The 19,426-nt window shown below is 44.2% G+C and overlaps 1 protein-coding gene across 5 annotated transcripts in view; it reads left to right on the top strand.

Annotated features, from left to right (window-relative positions):
• The first annotated feature begins 4,456 nt into the window (after window positions 1-4,456).
• LOC146340454 (uncharacterized) overlaps window positions 4,457-19,426 on the top strand; it is a 246,280-nt gene continuing 231,310 nt past the window's right edge. For 2 of the 5 annotated variants that reach the window (XM_084803603.1, XM_084803602.1), the window contains exon 1: window positions 4,519-4,791. The gene's annotated coding sequence lies outside the window, so the exon portion shown is untranslated. Of the gene's footprint in view, window positions 4,792-19,426 lie in introns of all 5 variants that reach the window. The other 3 variants (XR_014783704.1, XR_014783706.1, XR_014783700.1) reach the window with 3 other exon arrangements.

Genomic DNA, 19,426 nt, shown 5'->3' with positions numbered 1-19,426 from the left:
AAAGGCTATGCAGGATTGCAATGCCCAGCTCCTGAATTTTTTTCTGCTCCTGACAGTTCCAAATCGGAACCCCATTCCTGTATGGTTGGGTATGGTCTATGCAGCAACCAATCAGAGATGACTGAACTGTATTGGAGCTGTATTGGAGACCATCAGTGTATATACATGTTCTCCTGGGCTGCTAATAAAGTAGTAAGGTACAATAAAAGCACAATAACAATAGGAAATAATAAAATAAGTCATACAAACTAACACTACAAATTAAAACAGCAAGTGCCCATTCAGATAGATGAAAACAATAGGAACTGCTCTATGTTAAAAATGGTAATGTTAGCAGCTGTGAAAAGCTTGGGAAAACAGAAATGTTTTTGCTGGCACCTAAATGATGGTAATGAGGGCACCAGGCAGGACTTTCCAAAAGTGAGGAGCCACCATTAAAAAGGCTATCTGTGCAGCCACCCCCCACAACTTCAGATGATGATCCTAGGCGATGGATGGCTGTAGGAGAAAGCACCCCAACAAACAGCTGGATCTTAAGCCATTTAAGGGTTTAAACATTAAAACCAGTACTTTGAACTGAGCTCAGAAACTCACTGGGGCCCAGTGGAGATATTTCAATATAGGAGAAATGTAATTTCTTTGCCTGATTCCAGGCAGTCTAGCTGCAGTTTTCTGGACTAGCTGCAGCTTCCAAACTGTCTTCAAGGGCAGCCCTATGTAAAGGGCATTGCAGTAATCCAACCTAGAATTGGTCTTGGCTGCAGCATTTGGGTATTATATATGAGCACAAGCTAAGACAGCAAGTGTCAAGATGGGTCTAGAAGCAAGAGCTGGAGGCGCTGGTCAGTTGGGTTGTCATCTAACCAGAAGAAGAAGAAAATAGCCTGGCCTGCTCTTGTGCTTTGAACCAGAGCTTAATCAGAAACAGTTACTGTTTCAATGATGTATCATTGATCTTATTGACCTTCTGTAAGCTACTCTGGGAGCCTTATTACCTGAAGAGCAGGATAAAAATGGCTTAAAATAAAGAAAAGATGGCAACCTTCCTGACCAGTCTGAACGGAGCAGCAAATGCTGATGTTGGCTCACATTTATTTTTTATTTGGCAGAACATCCTGAGCTCTGATTGGCTGGGAGCCATATGTAACCTTCCATGTACAGGTCTGGTCAGATTGTTCAGGAGAGCAATTTAGGGCCAATCATGACCAATAAGCCAGGGGGTGGGGGTGGGGGAAGGGACAGTCTGCCGCTCTCTGACTTCCTCCGAAGGACATGTTTAACCTTTTCCTTCCTTGGCATGATTCCTCTTGGGGCTTCGGATCTTGGCTACAGCTTGCAAGACTCATTGAATGTACTGTCTGAAACCTCAGTTAGGCAGTAACAGACCCCACGACTGCCACCAGATCCCCATCTGTTGCCCTGGCTCCTTATGGCAGGCAAGTGGAAACAGTGCCAGCTCCAAGTTTTGGAGGGCCCTTAGGCAAGACCCGCTCAATGGGCCCCCTCCCTCAGTGAGTCTATCTTCTCACTGCCATTTGTCACTAGGTGTTCTTGCTCCTACTCAGCTTTCTCATCATTGCTATCACTTGCTTGCTTGCCGGGTGGAGACCCAGTGAGCAAGTAGGCTGAGGGATCAATTGCTCCCCCTTCTCACTTCCTCTGTTGTCTGGGTCAGAGAGAGAGGCAGATGAACAAGCAGGTTGCAATGGTGAGAAGGAGCAACTCTAGGAGGTTCTTGTCAGTGGGGCCCTGCTAGGGTGTGGGCACTTGGCAGGTGCCCAACCATGCCTATCCTTGATGCCAGCCCTCTGTGAACAGCATACCTCTTGGCTTTGATGTTTCCAAGCAGGTATGTATGCTGATGACTCTGCCCAGTGCCCTTATTGGTTTTCTGTTTCAGTGCTTAGCTTTAGAATAGAGGAAGCAGAGCACTGTTTGAGCATGCACTACTGCATGGCCATGTGAGGACCAGGGTAGCATTTCCCAGCATCTCTTGTTAAAAGGGCCAGGTAGCTGGGGAGAGACCATGCCAGTCAGAGAAGAAAAAAATACTGAATTAGATGGATAAATAGTCTGGCCTGGCCATAAGGCAGCTTCCTATGTTCCTAAGATGTTATGTTTCTAAACCATTTGCCACATAGTTGGGGCTGATCACATGGGACTTCTCTGCACCAGCATTACATTTGTCTGCTGATGTGATGGGGCTCATGGAATCAGCCCCAAGGAGGTAGAAAGTTGTTCATAAACAATGCAGCTTCGGTGCGGGAGCAGCCCAAGTGGACACGATTTTAGTAGCCTTCATGTCGACGCCGTAATGTTTGTACCAGCTTGTCCTCTTGCTGGATGCTCATTCTTGCAGGCCTGCCTCCATGTGAGTGATTTACAAGCCGATTCCAGCAGAAGCACACGCACATACAGTTTAGTGGGAGGAGCTGTGGCTCAGTGGTAGAGCACCTGCCTTGTATGCAGAAGGTCGTAGGTTCAATCCCGGGCATCTCCGGGTAGGGCTAGGAAGGAAACCCTGGATTGTTGTTGCCAGTCAGACAATAGTGGGCTAGATGGACCAATGGTCTGACACAGTATAAGGCAGCTTCCTATGTTAGTTGTCTTTGGCCCTCCACCTGAATAAGATGCCCGCCTTCACAGAACACTCCTGAGCATGCCCTGTTGATGATGCCAATTCCGGCACAATCTTTTTCTTGTTTTGTGACTTATCCCCATTTCAGAGAGCATTAAGGAATCCAGTTAACTTTACAGACATGAGGTTTTTACCTTTGTCTTTCTGGTGAGCCTCTTGCACCTTAGCAGACAAGTGGACAGGGAGACATTTTTCTCCTTCTCTCATAATACTCAAACCTGGGATCATCCCATGAAGCCAACTGGTGAGAGATTCGGGACGGATAAAAGGAAGGGCTACTTCATCCAGCACAAAGTTCAGCTGTGGAATTCACTTCCACTGGATGTCGTGACGGCCACCAATTTGGATGGCTTTGGAAGGAGAGTAGACGCATTCCTGGAGGAGAAGGCTACTAGTCCTGAGGGCTATATGTAATGCTACCTCCAGTATCAGAGGCAGTATGCCTATGCACTCCAATTGTTGGGGAACATGAGCAGGAGGGTGCAGTGCACTCATGTCCTATTTGTGGGTTTCCCATGGGAAGCTGGCTGGCCACTGTGTGAAGAGAATGCTGGACTAGATGGACCCTTGATCTGATCCAGCAGGGCTCTTCGTATGTTCCTAAGAGACCTCAAGAAAATCAACAGGTGCAGCTTTCCCCAGCATGGAGGTACAGTACAGCAGACTGCTTCACCTGTAGGATTCCTGCCTCTTGTGCAGTTATTAAACGTGGCTGATGTCCTTACCATTTCCTTCCTCAGGCATGCACACTCAATGCCTTGCTTCATCTGGGATCACCATTCCCATGCTCCCTTTGGGTCTTCCCAGGGCATGATTATTATTTTTTTAATCACAGAGTCAAGCTCCTCTTTCCACTCAGTATCTTAAACTTATGAACATGCCTTTTGGCTTGCTATAACATACATTAAGCAAATTATTTATGATACCTTTATTTTTCAATGCGTTGTAAGACAGTTTAGGACTTTTTCTGTCTAAACATTCATAGAATTGCACCCTTAGTTTGTTTTTAACTGCTAACATGCCAGATATGTTAACTTTATGGGAAAGGTTTTGCAGCAGTGGGTAACCAGTGGCTCTCTAGATGTTGTTGGATTCCAAACCCCATCAGCATTGGCCAGCATTGCCAATGGTCAGGGATAATGGGAGCTGTAGTCCTACAACATCTGGAGGTCCACAGGTGTCCACCTCTGCAAGGGGAATTATCCCTTTGAACCAATTTTAAATTAATTAAAACAATCCACACGTTTTTTTTTCTGAGCTTTGCAACTTACCTCCCCTAATTTGCAGGAAGGTCCCCTGAAATCTTTTCTTTTCTCTTTTCTTTAGAAGATGCAGAATAAAATGAGACAACACACATCTCATTCCTTCAGCTGTTCAAATAATGTTTATACAGAAAATAAAAAGAGAAGATCCCAACATGTTGGTCAGCTTGAAATGTTATCTTTGTCCCCAACTAGTTTGCAAAAGTATATGTGGCATTTATATTTGAGAGCAACTCCACCCCCCCAGATATTGTTAGAGCATGGAATAATTCCTCAGAGCTGAACACACACTTTTATTTTCTCATGGGAGTATGTTGGAAAGCAGAAAGCAAACTTTGCCAAGTGTGAGGCTGAAAAAAAAATCAATTACAATATACATCCCACCCAAATACGTGTGTTTTTGTTTGCTTGATAAACTCACATATAGGTCACAACCTACATTTATTGACCTGTGTGGGGGCTTTTTTGAGCTATTAGTGGTAAGACCTGTTTTCTGGACTTTGGCTTCAGCTGCATTCTTGCCTTCTGAAGGAGTAGGGGAGGTGTAGGAGTAACTGCTGGGAAGGAAGCAATGTTCATTGAGTGTGTTATATATGCAACCAGTTCAGAACTCCGTCTGGCCACTGAGAGAGCTTCTCACTGCTGCCTGTCAAGACTGATGTTTGAACTCGCTCCAGAACAGTGGATTTACTTTTCAAACTGGAAAGAATATCCAAATTGGTGACTGCTTTTCTTTTCTGTAGTATCCAGAAGAAGTTGGAAACTCTCTCTCTCTCTCTCTCTCTCATTTCCTGATAACTTTTGTACTGTTCTGCTTGAATACAAATACAAATCTATTACAACGCCATAAAAAAAAGAAAGTTTGCTACCGGTGGAATGAAGACAATGCAGGTCAGTATTAACACGGTTGAACTGGAAACAGAACTTTTACAAGTTTTTGTTTTCTGTTTTAGATCAGAATCCTTTACTGCTTCCCTTCCAAACTTAATAACAGAATGGGATGAAACATTCCATTCACTTTCTAACATACACAGCTGCTTACCATCCAGGTTGTATTTTAAAGTGAAAGGAAGAACATATTATAGTAAAAGTCTTTCTCCTACTCATAAAAAAAAAAACAAAAAAAATTAGCAAATGAGAGAGATTGTTGAGCTGGGAGATTTCTTGTGGTTAGTGGAGAAAGTGTGTTAAGAAATGTATCTGTTGCTCCCCCCCCCCTTTTAAAACTCCTTCTTCCTTTCCTGCCCTGAAGTATCAGAAACTTTCTTTTCGACTGAAAAACTTTTGAATAGTTGCTGAGAAATGTAACCTAGTTATTATTGATGAGAATACTGATGTTTTTTGGACCTTGGGGTTCATCTCTTGTTCCTTTCTTGTTGTTTATTGTGTTGCTAGGGAGAAAGAAAGGGATCTCTTGATATCCCCCACCCCCTTGTTCGAAGTTCATTTTAATCATTGCTTTGATTTCAATAGCATTGAAGTGCTTTAATGTTTTAAGTACATCTTTTAAGGTATGTCCTGAAATTGGGGGGGGGGGGAACAGGTGCAGAGTTTCAGGGCGGGGAGAGGTTTTACTTGTGAAACAGAGTTGTCTGAAAGAGATTATTTAAATAGAATACCAGACAAGGAGTTCAATTTGCAAAGGTCAGCTTCTGTCTAATTCCCATTCATGTCACCACCACCAACTCTTTTTAAAGGGGGAAACTGAGAATATGAAGGACAATATACTCAAATGATAAAAATAGTTGTGTGTTATTGTCAGATTGTGCCCATAATATGCATCTTGATTGATTGATTGATTTTTAACAGTATTTCAATTGTGGCTATTGAAGTCATAATAGTTAAATGAATCCTCCATTGTCAGAGGGAGTCTATCTCTGATTATTGCACATGGGAAACAAACAAGGGATGGCTATTGTGCTTATGAAAGCAGGTTGCCATGGGAAATTCTGGATGTTTTGGCTTTATCTGGCGAGACATTTCGTAGTGGTCCAACAGGTGCAGCCATTCTTGGCAATGCATACCTTGATCACCAGAGTCTAGATGATGCCAGGACACTCATTCTGTGAGGTGCAGGAATAGGCCTGGCATATTCCCAGCCTGTGTACTTGATCCTGGCCCAGCTCTACCATTAGGCAGAGTGAGGAGGCTGCCTCATGCAGCTGATTATTAATTAATTAATTAGATTTATTAGCCTCCCATCTGGCTGGCTACCTGGCCACTCTAGGCAGTGTACAATACAAATAACAACACGAAATACAACAAATTTACATAATCAACTGAACAAAGCAACATTGCTCTAAAAAACCCTAACCCACCCCAAATGCCTGCCTGAACAGCCAGGTTTTCAAAGCCTGACGGAAGCTCATCAAAGATTTGGGGTATCATGAAAGGGCCACAAATGACTAGTTAATTTAGGGTGCAATTCTGTGCATGTTTAGACAGAAAAAGTCTGACAACTCCCAGCTTTCCCCAGCCAGCTAGGGTTTGTGCCCTTAATTTATCAAACATGTCACATTGACCACACAGAAGTCAATTTTACTGTTTTATGCTTCTTGGCCACACTAATCTTTAATACTTGATTCTTTATTGGGCTGTGATTTGTAAAAACAAACACACAAACACCTTTTACATTTTCAACTCAGTAACTATTATGACTAAACATTAAAATTAAATTGAGGTTTTTTAAGGCTCTGGAAGCCAAGATCTTCAGATAGATAAATAGATAGATGCATGACTTGAAATAACATTAAGGTGCTATCCTATGCATGTTTAGACAGAAAAAAAGTCTGACAACTTCAAGCATTCCCCAGCCAGCATGGGGAATCCTTATTGCGCTTATTGGGAATCCTTATTTCACTTATTGCATCCTTATTTCACTTCTACTGCCAGGGAGGAGTGGATTTTCTGCTTCAGCTGTCAAGATAACCTGACTGGCCTTGGATACTATGAACCTTGACTTGGGTTGGGGGCAGGGCTGGTGCAAGCCATTTTGCTGCCTGAGCTGAAGACAAGATAGTACCTCTCCTCCCCATTTAAGGTCAGAAGCCAACTGGACTAGTAACTGAATCTTCCTTCAACACTGGAGATGAGACAATATCCTCTACTACACTGGAGGGCAAGAGATTAGCTTAGGAGGTGCAGGCTAGGACATGGAGCACAATACAGCTTTGTCTTGTAACATTTCATTGCTGTTCTGCACCTCTCAGCATCTGTTCCCTGAAGGAGCTGCCTCACTCTGTGTGAAGGTTTGAGGCCTACAAAGGCAAGAAACGGTAAAAAGATCAGGCCTAGAGGCCTGGAGTTTTTTTGGTGGGAGGGGGTATCCTTGAGAGAAGTAGTTTCATTTCCCCGGTTAAGTTTCATTTTCATTTCCCCAGTTATCTTTCATTTCTTTGGATTTGAAACAATACTTTCAGTTTTGAGGGAGGAGGGTATAAGACAGTGGGAGCACCTGTAAGAGCAGATTCAAAGAGAGCAGAGTGTGACAAGATAGCAGGAAGAAGCAGCTTGGAAGTGCCTAAATGCAGCTAGGGTGAAGGAACGTGCATTTTGCAACTTTCATTTTCTCTTAAAATCTTTTGTATGACTCAGCTCTGTTGTGTAAATACCTTCAGTTGTGATTTGCTGACTTTAATTTACCCATAAACTGTTGTGCGTAAACCCCTGGTCTAGAGTGTAGGTCACCCCACGTTTTCAGCCTAAACCCCACGTTATCGGTAAAAGAAGGAAGGTGGGACTCTTAAGGAGGCAAGAGATCCTTAAAGAATTGCTCAGGGGGTCCAGGTCATAAAGGGAACCCTGACACACTGCCTAACAGTTGGGCCGGTTCTTGTTAGAGGAGCGCCATTTGTGGCTCTGCCCCAGGCAGCAAAATGTCCTGGGCCAGCCCTGATCATGTGCTTTCCCTTAATAAAATGGGCCTTTTCTAGGACTGGCCTATCTGAAGAGGTTTAACTTGTCCTTCTCACACAACAACCTAAACAGGCAAACAAAGTTTAACTTTTGAAAGGTGAACTCAATCCAGATACAAGCTTTGGGGAGAGCTGCTGCTGCTGCTTCTATATTCAAAATGAACACATTTAGTATGATAATGTGCTTTTTCCTCTTCCCCACCCCTACCCCGCTAATTTTAGTACAATCATAATTTAGTTGCATCGTGTTTCAAGATCTCATTTTGATTCTACTTATGAGAGTACCAGAAATGCATTAGTAAATATTCAAACTACAAAAGAATCAGGATTATGGAGATGGGGTGTTGAGGTGGTTTTAGTTTTTTGCAAAACCTGCAGGGATGTGGTCACAGGAGACAGACTGACTGAATGGCAAAACCCCTTGAGAATAAGGTTAGTCTGTTGAGGGCCCAGAGCAGATCTTTTGGGAATCAGTTATTGCAACCTCACCATTAAATTCACAAAAGCTGTTACTTTAGTGACTGACCCACAGTCGTCCTCCCACCCCATGTACCACCGTATACCATCGTGGGTAATCACCAGCCTGAAAAAACAAGAGATGGCAGGAGGTGGGTAGGGTGGGGGGTGGGGTAGAGAGAAAACCAGTTCTTCTTTTTCATTTTACACAAACTTTGCTGTCTGGTTGCCTGGAGGCAATTCTTGCTCACCATGGGCAAGCAGGAGACTAGCTATTTATAAGTCTGACAGTGCAATCCTATGCATGCCTACGAAGAAGTAAGCCCCACTGTGTTTAGTGAGACTTCTTCCTAGGTAGGTGTATATAGGATAGCGGCCCGAGTTACTCTGCTCATTTAATACAACAGCAGCAGTAAGTGGGTACAAGAATGTATGAGGGTTGGGCAGTGTGTAATCTCTTTGTACTCTGTGAATACTTTCCCCTGTTTACCCTACCTCCCTTTCCCTCGCTTTCTTCCCGTCTCCCGCTGTGCTGAATTTGAGATTGTAAGTTCCTCTGGGCAGTGACCTGCCCTATTTGGCTGGAGTAGGGAAGAATTTCAGAGAAGCTCTCTAGGATGAGAGAGCACATTCCAGTGGAGGGCACAGCCAAAGGGAAAAGGCCAAAGATACAAAACACACCAGCCTATTTTAGCTTAAAGCTCTTACTGCCAGTCAAGAAGCCTTAGGAGAGGCATTTCAACCTTTGAGAATGGGGGAACTCTCCGCAAAAGCTGGGGAGCCAGCAAATGTTTGGTAGCTGGAGGAAAGGGGGCGTGGTCATTTGGGGAATCCTGGAGTGTTCAATTTGCCCCCTGGACCTGATATTCCCCATCCTTGTCTTATACTTTGTAAAGTGCTGTGCAGTGCAGATCGATAGCGCTATACAATATCAATGCAAATTCCTGGCAGTTGAACATTCTGTGCTTTTTTAAAAAATGAAAAATAAATCTTTGACTTGCATGGACTATGCAAATTAAGCAATTTCATATTTTCACAGTTTGCATAGTTTAGTTGCAGACCGGGGACAGAGGCTCTGTAGGACAATGTAGCCCCAGCCACTGAAAATCTTATTTGGCAACATGGCTGGCATTCCAGCTCATCAGCTATGAAGCTGATTGGTGGGAGATTCGGGACAGATAAAAGGTAGGACTTCTTCACACAGCACAGAGTTAAACTATGGAATTTGCTACCACAAGACATGGTGAAGGCCACCAATTTGGATGGCTTTGAAATGGGATTGGACAAATTCATGGAGGAGAAGACAACCAGTGGCTACTAGTCCTGATGGCTATGTGCTGCCTCCAGTATCAGAGGCAATATGCCTATGTACACCAGGTGCTGGGGAACATGGGTGGGAGGGTGCTGTTGCACTCATGTCCTGCTCATGGATTTCCTGGGGGCAGCTGGTTGGCCATTGTGTGAACTGAAAGCTGGACTAGATGGACCCTTAGTCTGAGCCAGCAGGGCTCTTCTTATGTTCTGTCTTACTAGGCATTGCTCTTGTGCTTTGCAACTATGTAGTGCAGGGCTAAAATGTTTCCCCTTCCAGTTTTATGATTTCATCCACAGGTCATGAAAACAAGAAGGATTTTGGCAATTTTTGGCATGAATTCATGAAGGTATTCATGAATTTTGGGGGTCAAGTGGAATTTGCAGGCACTCCTCTTCGCTCTGGTGGCTGGAAGCCACCATTTTTTATTCCTCCAGATGCTCTGGAATGATGCTGCATTATGACATAGTGTCATTATGTGGGAGAAAAATGCTGGCCACCAGGGACTGGAAGGAGTGCCAGCGAGATTCACCCACCCTTATATCCCATCCCTGAAAATGTGAAAGAGGAACAGCAGTTTCACCCTCTCCCTTGCCCCCAAACCTTCCTCTTTTGGCCTAGCCCTACTTGTAAGCAAAACTTCACAATCAAAAGTTGTAGAAACTTCCTTTTTTAAAATTAAAGAAAGCTGAGATTCTCAGGAAACTGAATGATTTGCCCACATCTTGTACTTGTATAAAATTATGGTATATGCTGAACCTTTGGGAAAGGTCCATGTGGGATTAAAATCAATTTGTGGCTGGTTAGAGAAGAAGACAAGGGCAGGGAAATCTTTTTGTACTGGATTTTTCATAGGACCACAGAGCTTGAAGGGAAACACAAAGGCCATAATAAGCCAAGCATCCATCCAGACAGGAACCAAGAAGCCAGGATCCCATCAACATCAGTGACACGATGAGCTGCCAAATTATTACTATGGTATGGGTAGGGAGAACAGTTTTCAGTGGCTGCCTGAAGAACCCCAAGAATTGGCCACACAAGCCTTCCTAGGAAGGTACGGCTCAGTAAAGAGTAAATCCTCTCACTGTATCCAGTGAGTGCCAGCAAGGACATTGAGGATGGTTAACAAAGAGTTTCTTTTGTCATTGTTTTATTAACGATGTTTAAAAGTATAGGGCAGTATCCAACAGAGCCACTGCGCTTATGCAATTGTTCGAGCACTAGTGTAAGCGATCTCTAGTGCAACGCTAATATCGTGAGCTGGTGCAACAGGTTCTTCAGAGAAATTCAACATGACAACTTACACTATTGGCTTTATGCTAGAGGTCACTTATGCTAGTGCTAAGTCAATTGCATATGTGCAGCAGCACTGCTGGATACTCCCCATAATCCTTTTAAAATGTCGAACTGTTTGGATTTACATTTCGGCTGCTGCCAGGGTCAACCCAAGACATTTTGTTACTTGAGGCAGAGACCAAGTTGGCACTCTCTCCCATTCCATGTGCAAAGGCCAACTGGACTGGCAATTGAATCTTCCTTCAACACTGGCAATGGGACAGCATCCTGCGCTGTACCTGAAGGCAGACAGCTACCTTACGGGGTGTAGGGCAGTCCAATGAGCACATAGCTCTCTCCTCCAACACCTTTCTGCCATCTCCCAGCATCTGCCGCCTGAAGCAGCCACCTCATTCTGCCTAATGGTAGGGCTAACCCTGGAGGATGCACGTTGAGTCATGATAATCCACTCTCAACAAAATGTTTGGATGTATGAGAAATTCATTTCAGTTCAATTTCAATCAAAATTTACCCAATTCGCACCTTCTGGACCAAACATGGACTTAAATCTGCAGTTGAAGTCCATACATTTCCAAGCTTGCAATGTGATTTGTGGACCAAAAAAGTTTGTGTTCAACAGCATGTGTAGATTTGAAAAATGTGCATGAAAATGTGCATTTTTGAAAAATGTGCACAGAAATTCATTTTAACCACTGGAAGAAGAAGATGTACATTTCAAAGATGTGCACAATTGATGCGTATTCCCCTCCCCCAAATGTTTGCATGAACATATACATGGTTTTTCATGCAAAAAGTAAAAAAGAAAGAAAGCTCGCAATCTGGTATGAACTTAAGTTGGAACAAGCTTCAAGATGGAATTTGGAGAACTTCGGCAAGCTCGAGTTTTGCTCATTTGCACATCCCCAGATGGAAGATATTCTAACCATTCAGATCAAAAGCTTGGCAGCAGCCAATCAGCTGTGATTTTTTAAAATTCAAATTCATTTTGAATCAATGTTTGCCCAAATGTAGCTGCAATAAGGCCTTTGCTAAATGTTTATCAAAGTGTTACATACTCTCATACAATGGGAGAGGGAGAGGGAGAGAGAAAGAGAGAGAAAGAAGGGTTGTTGGAATTCCTGGTAAGACTTCAGAGCTTAGACTGATTCTCCACATCTTGAACTCATTGCCCTCTTCCTCTTCACTGCTACTGTCCTCTCTGAGCTGTGAGGAGAGAAATAAATTAGTCAGAGGTACAGGTCACACCTTTGAGGGCAGTAAACTTTCAGTCCACAATCAATAGACAAGATGGGAGCCTGAAGACAGCTGAAGCAGAAGGAATGTTGATGTCCTAATAGCTTGACACAAGGCCAGAGAAAAGAATTGTTGGCATCATCTTACAGGCTCTTGAGATGAATCACCTCAAGGCAAGAGTTTTAGGGGTGGAGAGGAGGAACATTCAGCCCCCAACTTCAGTCTTAGGTTCAGTCTGAAACCCAGACACAGGTTGACATCCCACTGAGAACTAGGCCTGTGTTATGCATTCACTTTGTTTCTTGTTGGGAATATTGTAACTTTGTCTGCAAGTTACTGGAAGGGGGCAGTGTTGAATTTAGTTAGTTTATGGGGATTTTGACCACAGCTAGCCTTAGGATCTCTACTTCCTACAGTGTGGTTTCCTGTGATTTCTTCTTTTTGCTCCTCCCCTTCCTTCCTCTCCCCCACCCTTCACTCTCTGACTTCCACCATTGCTGGGATCACATGTGTTTTCTCTCTTGCTCCTGCCGGTGTAATGGAACACAAAATGGACTGAACAAACTTTTTTGAAACTCTATGGTGTCCATGCATTGCATATGCAAGAATATTTGTGAGTAAACTGTTTTCTTTCCTTCACTGAAGAAGGGTATGGTCTCCTTTTATTATTCTAAAATACCCCTGTGTGCATGTGGGACTGGTAAATACTCATTCTGTTTGGCCTTTTGTTTTTTCTCTGCTTTTAGATGCAGAGATGCCTTTCTAACAGGAGGCATCATTATTAGATAATCCCATCACTTCTAAGGTTAAGTCTAAGTCATAGCCCTACAAGGCAGCTCCCTAATGCAAAGGGAGGGGCCGTAGCTCAGTGATAGAACTAGGGATGTCAGAGAAATCCACGATTCAAATGAGTTCAGATTTCGATTAATCTGACCCTCAGATTCCACAGTGGAGGAGCTTTTTCTGAATCACGCTGATTCTGTGGACTTGCAGACCAATTTTTCACATCTGGGGAATGGGGAGCTTTGCACTAACTCACATTCACACTAGATGAGACAACAGACAGACAAAGAGCAGTGTGAAGGTAGTCTATAGCCAGCAATCTCCTACTTGCTTGGACCAGCAGTCAGGGTCAAGGAACTTCACCTGACATACTTGACCTATTGGTGCAAGGAGGCTTCCTTGTCTATGAGTTCTTTCATTGGACCAGAGCTGAATAGTGGTACACAGGCTGCATCTCTAGTCAACATCTCCCGGGTCACCAGTTCAAGACCCACTGAGAGCTCAAGTCCCAGCACTGCGACTGCGAGTAAATACTGCGGTGTTTGATCATGAAGATTCAGATTTGTGTATTTGTCATCAGACCATCACAAAGTAAAAGTGCAATCAACTACCACTCTATATAAAAGTAACATATTGACATAAATAAAATTGGCACATACCCAAATTACATAAAACAAACTTGCAATTCTAAATCCCCATGGCATTCCCTTTGAAATATGTTGCCCCTATAAATAAAATGTACACAAACTTGAATAAAATTATATAAAATCAATCATGAACCATTAAGATTTCCCCCTAACATCAATTACTGCAGAAGGAAAATGTTTGTTTTTTGCAGTTAGAAATCTATCTTACCCACAAAGCAGATACATGGGGGCATTCTTCCATCCACCTCATGGACTGATGTCCCCACATATCTGTCTAAAATCTGACCCAAGTCATGTTCCCACAGCACATGATACAAAGGACAATATCATCATCGTCATCACTGCATTTGCCTCTTTTCAAAACTAGTTCAATGCACAAGTCTTAATGGGTTCCTTCCAGACTAACTTCCATCCCTTTTCTTTTAATTGGTCTCCTCCAAGTATGACTAAATCTGGAACCAGCCCATCAAGTTTTGCACATCCAGCTAGTTTTGACAAGAGGCAAGAAGTATCATGACTAACAAGTCCCATGGATTTCAGTCTAAGTTTGATGAAATCTGGAACCAACCCTCTAACATACCCCACAGTTTCGCTGCCTGAGCTAGCCAGGGTAGTCTTGAGCATGGCTCGGGGTATCCCAGACTGATAATACTAGGTGACTTCAACATCCATGCAGAGGTAGGGATGTCAGAGAATTTAGCCATGAATCTCGGGGAGGCCAAATGCCAGTGCATTCGGCCAACCGAAATCGGTGGCGAAACGGTCTGCCCCCCTGCCCCCCCGGGACGGGACTTACTTTGGGCGAATCTCCCTGGTGGCAGCGGCGGCTCTGGTGGCGGTTCGGCGGCGGCTGCGGTGTCCGGTCTTCCGACCGGCTGCCGCTGTCGCCATTTCCAAGTTAAAAAACAACAACAAAAGAACGTGATAGGCTACGTAAAGATTTACGTAGCCTATCACGGCTAGATTTTTAAAAAATACCGTGATAGGCTACGTAAATGTTTACGTAGCCTATCACGGCTGAGTTAAAAACAACAACAACCACCGCGCGTATGCAAATGGCGGCGCCCATGGGTGCTGCCATTTGTGTACGCGCGGTTTTTTGTTTTTGTTTTTACTCAGCCGTGATAGGCTACATAAACATTTACATAGCCTATCACGGCTGACTGCAGGGACGCAAACAGCGGCGGCTACGGCCGCCGCCATTTGCAGACCCAGCCGGCCAGGATTCACGGCAGGAGGGATGGGGCGCCTCCCCCCCGGCCAGAATTTCGTGGGGGGAGGGACGGGGTGCCTCCCCCCTGGCCAGAATTTCAGGGGGGAGGGACGGGACGCCTCCCCCCCTGGCCAGAATTTCGGGGGGAGGGACGGAGCGCCTGCCCCCCACCGCGAATCAAATTTCGTAAAAGGTAAGTGACTTTCGTACATCCCTATAAGAGGCCACCTTGCATGTAGTAGCTCAAGACTTCCTGGCCATGGCAACTGTGCGGGCTGTCCCAAATGATATCAGGCCCCTCTCAGATAGCAAGGCATACACTGGACTTTGTTTTTTGTTCTGCACAGGAGAACTGTGATCTGGGTATGGAGGTAACATATGCAGTCCTATTGTCATGGACAGACCACTACCTGATTGGGTTTAGACTTACGGAAACTCCTAAACTCCACAGGGGTGGATGACCTATTAAGAAGTCCCCTCCCCAAGAAAAAGATGGTTCTGAATATCTTCCTGACTGCCCCAGGAGAGTTTCTTGCAGCTTCAGCAGGTGATTCTGTCAAAACTCTGCTTGGTTTCTAGGACAGGGAAATGGCCCAGATGCTTTTAAGTGTCCCCTTCCTGCTGATGGAGCCAAATAAGCTCTCTGGTCTTCCAGAGAACTTGGGGCAATGAGTCATCAGGGTTGGCAACCTGAGTGATGATGGAGGAGAACCTTGGACAAATTCGACCAAACATAGGCTAGAGCCCACATCAAGGCTTATAATGTGGTGGTAATAATGGTGGCAGTAAAGAAATCATATGTTTCTGCTCCCATTACATATGCACAGATTTACCTGGTGGTGTTATTCTGAGACGTGAAAGGTCTGTTACATCAAGGAACAGTTTGAGTTGAGAATGAGGAGCACTCAGTTGCCTGAAGTGACAATTGTGTTAGACACTTGGCAGATAAAGTCACCCTCATCCTCTCTAGCATGGATACCATGGTTGTCTAATGATGTACGTTTAGCATCTGCTTGTCCAATTGTGTTGTTTGATAGGCTTCAATTTGTACAGCCTGCAGATATGGACAAGAGCCTTAGTAGTGTGAGATCAAGCACTTGTGTTCTTGATCCTTGCCCTTCTTGGCTGATGAAGACAGCCAAGGAAGCCTTGGTCAAATGGGTGAGAAGAGTGGTGAATGCCTCCTTAGAAGAAGCTGTAGTTCCATTCAGCCTTAAGGTGGCTATAGTAAGTCGTCTAGTGAAAAAGCCCTCTATGGATCCTACAATACTGGATAATTTCTGCCTGGAATCAAATTTGCTGTTTTCAGGCATGGTACTGAAAATAGCTCCAGATATTCTTGGATGAAATGGATTATCTAGACTCATTTCAGTCTGGCTTCAGACATGGTTTTTGGGACTGAAACAGTTTTGGTCACTTTAGTGGGTGATCTACACTGGGAACCAGATAGGTGAGTAGGTCTCCGTTGTTTTGGCCAGACCTTTCAGTGCCATTCAGTACCATCAGCCATGGTATCCTCTTTGGCTGCTTGGTGAGGATGGACATGGGAGGCACTGTTCTATGGTGGTTCTGGTCCTTCCTTGGGGGTAAGTTCCAGGAAGCAATGTTTGATGAGTCCTCTTTGATGCTTAGTAGTTGGTGTATGGTGTCCCTCAGGGATTGACTGTGTCTCCCATGCTATTGAACATCTACATGGAATCACTGGGAAAGTTTAGAGTGTGTTTTCACTAATATGCAGATAACACACAGCTCTATTTTTCATTTTTATCCAATAGCAAGGAAGCTGGTGTGTTTCTAACCCCTGCCTGGAGGTTGTAACGGTCTGGGTGAGGGATAAAAAACTGATGCTTCATCCAGATAAGACAGCTGTGCTCTTGGTCAGGAGGGAGATGGAGTCTGGAACAGGGATCCAACCAATTTTAGATGCAGTTGTACTCCCCTTGAAAAGTCAGCTTTTCACTTGGGGGTGCTCCTGGACTCAGCTTCCCATCTGATTGACCAGGTGATGACAGAGTCCAGGAGTACCTTTGCCCAGCTGAGCCCATTCCTGAAGAAGTCACACCTGGCTAAACCATGTCTTAGATGCATCAAGATTGGGTTACAGTAACACACTCTACATGGGAATACCTTTGAAGAGTCTGTGAAAGCTACAGTTGGCCCAGAATGCAGCAGCAGGGCTATCTGAGGGCACACCCATGGGATCACGTTACACCTAACCTGCAACATCTGCACTGGTTGCCAATTTGCTTCCCGGCATGATTCAGAGTGCTGATGATGACCCTAAATAGCCTGAATCCAGAATACCTGAAGGACCACCTCCTCCCATTGTTGTTGTTCAGTTGTTAAGCTGTGTCTGACTCTTTGTGACCCCATGGACCATAGCATGCCAGGCCTTCCTGTCCTCCGCTCTCTCCTGGAGTGTGCTCAAGTTCATATTCATCGCATCGGTGATGCTATCTAGCCATCTCATCCTTTGCTGTCCCGTTCTCCTTTTGTCTTCAATCAGCATCAGGGTCTTTTCCAATGACTTTTCTCTTCGCATTAGGTGGCCAAAATATTTGAGCTTCAGCTTCAGTATCTGTCCTTCCAATGAGCAGTCAGGGTTGATTTCCTTTAGGATGGACTGATTTGACCTCCTTGCAGTCCAGGGGACTTGTAAGAGTCTTCTCCAGCACCACAGTTCGAAAGCATCAATTATTCAGCGCTCAGCCTTCCTTATAGTCCAGCTCTCACAGCCATATGTTACTACTGGGAAAACCATAGCTTTGATTATACGAATCTTTGTCAGCAAGGTGATGTCTCTGCTTCTTACTATGCTGTCTAGGTTTGCCACAGTTTTCCTCTCAAGGAGCAAGCATCTTTTAATTTCATGGCTACAGTCACCGTCTGCAGTGATCTTGGAGCCCAAGAAAATAAAATCTGTCACTGCTTCCATTTCTTCCCCTTCTATATGCCAGGAAGTGATGGGGCCAGATGCCATGATCTTAGTTTTTTTAATGTTAAGTTTCAAACCAGCTTTTGCACTCTCCACTTTCACCCTCAACAAGAGGCTCTTTAGATCCTCCTCGCTTTCTGCCATTAGGGTGGTATCGTCTGCGTATCTGAGGTTGTTGATAATTACCCCGGCAATCTTAATTCCGACCTGTGATTCATCCAACCTGGCGTTTCTTATGATGTACTCTGCATATAAGTTAAATAAGCAGGGTGACAATATGCAACCTTGTCGTACTCCTTTCCCAATTTTGAACCAATCGGTTGTTCCATGTCCAGTTCTTACTGTTGCTTCTTGTTGGCCCTCATACAGGTTTCTCAGGAGACAGGTAAGGTGGTCTGGTATTCCCATCTCTTTAAGAATTTGCCACAGTTTGTTGTGATCCACATAATCAAAGGCTTTAGCATAGTCAATGAAGCAGAAATAGATGTTTTTCTGGAATTCTCTTGCTTTCTCCATGATGCAGCGAATGTTGGCGATTTGATCTCTAGTTCCTCTGCCTCTTCGAAACCCAGCTTGTACTTCTGGTAGTTCTCGGTTCACAGACTGCTGAAGCCTTGTTGTTTGAGCATAACCTTGCTGGCATGTGAAATGAGTGCAATTGTATGGTAGTTTGAACACTCTGGCAATGCCTTTCTTTGGAATTGGAATGTAAACTGACCTTTTCCAGTCTTGTGGCCACTGTTGAGTGTTCCAAATTTGTTGGGATATTGAGTGCAGCGCTTTAGCAGCAGCATCTTTTAGGAGTTTAAATAGCTCAGCTGGAATACTGTCATATCTGCTAGCTTTGTTGTTACTAATGCTTCCTAAGGCCCACTTGACTTCACTCTCTAGGATGTCCGGCTCAAGTTCAGTGACCGCACTATCATGTCTATCAGGGACAATAAGATCTTTCCTGTGTAGTTCTTCTGTGTATTCTTTCCACCTCTTCTTAATCTCATCTGCTTCTGTTAGTTCCCTGCCTGTTTTGTCCTTTATCACGCCCGTCTTTGCGCAAAACGTTCCCTTGATATCTCTGATTTTCTTGAAGAGATCTCTAGTCTTTCCCAATCTGTTGTTTTCCTCAATTTCTTTGCATTGTTCATTTAAGAAGGCCTTCTTGTCTGTCCTTGCTATTCTCTGGAAATCTGCATTCAGTTGGATATATCTTCTCCTTTCTCCCTTGCTTTTTGCTTCCCTTCTTTCCTCAGCTACTTGCAAAGCCTCATCAGACTGCCACTTTGCTTTCTTGCATTTCTTTTTCTTTGGGATAGATTTAGTTGCTGCCTCCTAAACAATGTTATGGACCTCCGTCCATAGTTCCTCAGGCACTCTATCAGATCTAATCCCTTAAATCTATTCGTCACCTCCACTGTATATTCATAAGGGATATGATTTAGGTCATACCTGAATGGTTTAGTGGTTTTCCCGACGTTCTTCAATTTAAGCTGAAATTTTGCAAGAAGCAGCTCATGATCTGAGCCACAGTCAGCCCCAGGTCTTGTTTTTACTGACTGTATGGAGCTTCTCCATCTTTGGCTGCAAAGGACATAATCAATCTGATTTCGATATTGACCATCTGGTGATGTCCATGTGTAGAGTCGCCTCTTGTGCTGTTGGAAAAGAGTGTTTGCTATGATCAGCGTGTTCTCTTGGCAAAGCTCTATTAGCCTTTGTCCTGCTTCATTTTGTACACCAAGG

This window comes from Heloderma suspectum, chromosome 6 (assembly GCF_057233095.1).
Source record: "Heloderma suspectum isolate Gila_16-S chromosome 6, 16-S_ref, whole genome shotgun sequence".
NCBI classification, from domain to species: Eukaryota; Metazoa; Chordata; class Lepidosauria; order Squamata; family Helodermatidae; genus Heloderma; species Heloderma suspectum.
Note: the sequence above shows the minus strand (reverse complement) of the source record. Positions and strands in the feature narration are given on the sequence as shown.